The sequence below is a fragment of the Hyaena hyaena genome, unplaced genomic scaffold (assembly GCF_003009895.1).
Source record: "Hyaena hyaena isolate Hyena2069 unplaced genomic scaffold, ASM300989v1 scaffold_87, whole genome shotgun sequence".
Lineage (NCBI taxonomy): Eukaryota > Metazoa > Chordata > Mammalia > Carnivora > Hyaenidae > Hyaena > Hyaena hyaena.
In genome coordinates, this window is record NW_024080718.1 from 66117 (window position 1) to 71013 (window position 4897).

The window sequence follows — 4897 nt, forward strand, 5'->3', positions numbered from 1 at the left end:
TATCCCTTGGGTAAATTCCTAGCAGTGCTATTGCTGGGTCATAGGGGAGTTCTATTGTTAATTTTTTGAGGAACCTCCACACTGTTTTCCAGAGGGGCTGCACCAGTTTACATTCCCACCAACAGTGTAGAAGGATGCCCGTTTCTCCACATCCTCGCCAGCATCTAGAGTTCTCTGATTTGCTCATTTTAGCCACTCTGGCTGGTGTGAGGTGGTATCTCAGTGTGGTTTTGATTTGTATTTCCCTGATGAGGAGGGATGCTGAGCATCGTTTCATGTGTCTGTTGGCCATCTGGATGTCCTCTTTGGAGAAGTGTCCGTTCATATCTTCTGCCCATTTCTTCACTGGGTTGTTTGTTTTTCAGGTGTGGAGCTTGGTGAGTTCCTTATAGATTTTGGATATTAATCCTTTATCTGATGTCATTTGCAACTATCTTTTCCCATTCCGTTGGTTGCCTCTTAGTTTTATGGATTGTCTCCTTTGCTGTGCAGAAGCCTTTAATCTTGATGAGGTCCCATTTGTTTATTTTTGCTCTTGATTCTTTTGCTTTTGGAGATGTGTCAAGTAAGAAGTTGCTGCGGTGGAGGTCAAGGAGGTTGTTTCCTGCTTTCTCCTCTAGGGTTTTGATGGTTTCCTGTCTCACGTTCAGGTCCTTAATCCATTTTGAGTTTATTTTTGTACATGGTGTGAGACAATGATCTAGTTTCATTCTTCTGCATGTTGCTGTCCAGTTCTCCCAGCACCATCTGTTAAAGAGGCTGTCTTTTTTCCATTGGATAATCTTTCCTGCTTTGTCAAAGATTAGTTGGGTTCAATTGGACTTTTGGCTCCAATTCTGAGTTCTCTATTCTATTCCATTGGTCTATGTGTCTGTTTTTGTGCCAATATCATACTGTCTTGATGATGACAGCTTTGTAGTAGAGGCTAAAGTCTGGGATGGTAATGCCTCCCATTTTGGTTTTCTTCCTCAATATTACTTTGGCTATTCGTGGTCTTTTGTGATTCCATACAAATTTTAGAATAGTTTGTTCTAGTTTTGAGAAGTATGCTGGTGCAATTTTGATTGCATTAAATGTGTAGATTGCTTTGGGTAGTAATGACATTTTAACTATATTTATTCTTCCAATCCATGAGCATGGAATGTTTTTCCATTTCTTTGTGTCTTCTTCAATTTCCTTCATAAGTTTTCTGCCAAGCAATAATTTATAACAGCAAACTATTACTTGATCCCAGGGCACAAAATTCACCTAGTTAAGTAATTATGTTTTCAAAAATACAGCAGAGATTAAAAGAATAAACTAAGTCTTTTGAAAATGCATTAACTCTCTACCATTCCCACAAACAAAACAGGAATGATGTGAAAATAATAGACTACAACACAGAGGTTTATGTAACTGCACAAACTATTAATTGAAATCTGATGCAAAATTGAAATGGGACTGGGTTTTTGTTACCTTGATGTAATTTTCCATTCTGTGTTGTATACATTCTAACTCTGACTTGGTGACAGTAGATGCAAACGATGTTTAACAAAGTATCTCTGATAGTTATAGAAGTAGAAACCTTGGCTTCTAGGCTAAGGTATTCACTTTAGACTGAATCTTATGCTACAATAAGGAAATCCAGACATTTTCCTTTAAAAGGAGCAAGGAATGAGCTCCATTTTTTCATAACTGGAAGTGACAAATGAAATAAAGTTAATTTAATAAGAAACAAATATGATGAGAGAAGAATATAAATAGGACTCATTAGGGAAAGCATTACCATGCAATTAATTTTAATGGGCTTATTCACACTCCAAGGAGCTTAAGGCACTAGTTTTTTTCCTATGAAAAGTTCTGAGAACAGTAAATCAGATTAAAAATTTAATTTTGGGGGCATCTGGCTGGCTCCGTCAGTGGAGCATGTGACTCTGGATCTCAGGGTTGTGAGTTCAGGCCCCACATTGGATGTGAAGATTACTTTAAAAAATAAAATCCTTTAAAAAATAAAAGAAGAGAAAATTTCATTTTTTTTTCTCTTAAATAGTTTATTGTCAAGTTAGTTTACATATAACACTCAGTGCTTATCCCCACAAGTGCCCTCCTCCATGCGCATCACCCACCTTCCCCTCTCCCCCACTCTCATCAGCCCTTACTTTGTTCTCAGCGTTCAGGAGTCTCTCATGGTTTGTCTCCCTCCCTCTCCTCAATTATTTTTCTCCTTCTTCTCCTGCATTGTCCTCCATTAAGTTCCTCCTAATCCACCTATACGTGCAAACATATGGTATCTGTCCTTCTCTGCCTGACTTATTTCGCTCAGCATAACACCCTCAAGGTCCATCCATGTTGCTACACATGGCCAGATTTCATTCTTTCTCATCGCCATGCAGTATTTCATTGTATAAATATACTACATCTTCTTGATCCATTCATCAGTTGATGGACATTTAGGCTCTTTCCCTGATTTGGCTATTGTTGAGAGTGCTGCTATGAACATTGAGGTACATGTGTCCCTACGCATCAGCATTTCTGTATCCCTTGGGTAAATTCCTAGCAGTGCTCTTGCTGGGTCATAGGGGAGTTCTATTGTTAATTTTTTGAGGAACCTCTACACTGTTTTCCAGAAGGGTTGCACCAGTTTACATTCCCACCAACAGTGTAGGAGGGTGCCCGTTTCTCCACATCCTCGCCAGCATCTAGAGTTCTCTGATTTGCTCATTTTAGCCACTCTGACTGGCGTGAGGTGGTATCTCAGTGTGGTTTTGATTTGTACATTGAGAAAAACCAAATATCCATGTTAATCAATTAGACTGAATTGTATTGGGCTCAGTGGTCAGGCAATAAATTGCTTTGTTTACAGCACTAATTCATTTGTGAGAAGATGTCATAAAGTGTAAAGTAATTGATGAAAGCAAAAGCAAAAAAAGGAGTAAAAAAAAAAAAATTGGCAAAGACCCAACAGAATCAGAGCAGAAAACGTTCTTCCCCAAAAGACACTACTGTGGTTCTCTCTCCTGAGGATTACCCGTTACTCCGGATCCACCCAGCCAATCCTACTCCTTCACATCCCAGCTCCAGGGCCATGATTCTAGTAATCATTCCCTGATATCTTCCTTCCTCTTTGTGCTCCTTCAGCTACAGATAGGATTGTTACCTTGCACTCTCATTAATTGTTTGTATTTATTAGCCCCACCTAAAGCACAATGTGATATGCCTTTAGGACATTATCGTGCAATGTAGAGCTAGATGGAACCTTCAATATTTGTTGGCCTAATACTGTGTTAACAAGGTTCAGCAGACCCCAGACTAGAAATAAGAATTGGTGTAGGGTTATTGGGCTCATGGCAGTGACTGGAAAGAGGGTTGTTCTATAGAGCGAATTAAAAAGAATTCAAACTTTCTTTTTATTATTTTATTTATTTATTTTAAGAAATCTCTATATCAAAAGTATAGAGAGACCAGAAATAAACCCATGATTATATGGTCAATTAATCTTTGACAAACGAAGCAAGAATATGCAATGGGAAAAAGATAGTCTCTTCAACAAATGGTGTTGGGAACTGGACAGCTACATGCAAAAGAATGAAATTGAATCACTTTCTTTCACCATACACAAAAATAAACTCAAAACGGATTAAAGACCTAAATGTGAGACCTGAAACTATAAAAATCCTAGAAGAGAGCACAAGCAGTAATTTCTATGACATGAGCCATAGTAACATTTTTCTAGATTATGTTTCCTGAGGCAAGGGAAACAGCAGCGAAAATAAACTACTGGGATCACATTAAAATAAAAGGCTTCTGCACAGCAAAGGCAACAGTCAACAAAACTAAAAAACAACCTATTGAATGGGAGAAGACATTTGCAAATGACACATCCAATAAAGGGTTAGTTCCCAAAATGTAAAAAGAACTTATACAACTCAACAGCCTCCAAACAACACAATTTAGAAAATGGGCAGAAGACATGAACAGACATTTCTCCAAAGGAGACACCCGGAAGGCCAACAGATGAGACACCCAGAAGGACACATAATAAGATACCCAGCATCACTCATCATCAGGGAAATCAAAACCACCATGAGATATCACCTCACATGTACCAGAGTGGCTAAAATGAAAAATACAAGAAACAGGAAGTGTTGGTGAGGAAGTGGAGGAAAAAGGAGCCCTATTGCACTGTTGGTGAGAATGTGAACTGGTGCATTCACTGTATGCAGACTCCTCAAATGTTAAAAATAGAAGTACCATATGATCCAGTAGTCACACTACTGGGTATTGACCCAAAGAATACAAAAGCATTAATTCAGAAAGATACATGAACCTATGTTTATTGCAATGTTACTTAATATTTTTTTAGAGAGACAGCACAAGCAAGGGAGAGGGGCAGAAGGGGAGTGAGAGAGAATCTTCTGCAGGCTCCATCCTCAGTACAAATCCCAACAAAGGACACGATCCCATGGCCCCAGGACCATGACCTGAGCCAATGAGTCAAGGGGTCAAATGACTGAACCACTCAGGTGCCCCTATTTTAGCATTATCTACAATAACCAAACTATGGAAACAGCCCAAGTGTACATCGATTGATGAATGAATAAAGAAAAGTGGTATATACACAAAAAGGAATATTACTTAGCCATAAAAAAGAATGAAATCTTGCTATTTGCAATAACAAGGATGGATCTAGAGGGTATTAATACTTAAAGTATATAATACAGTATTGTCAGCTATAAATTTCTAAGGAAGATTGCTCATTCTGACATTTGAAGAGTCACTTAACAACAGAAGAAGGGCCACAAGTTCTGAAGCCAAAGAAATGAAGGGAATTATCTTAGAAAAAAATGTGATGAACAGAAATAAATCCGTCCCATAAATCTTCCCTAGGATAGTCTTAATTTCCTATTCATGCCATGCC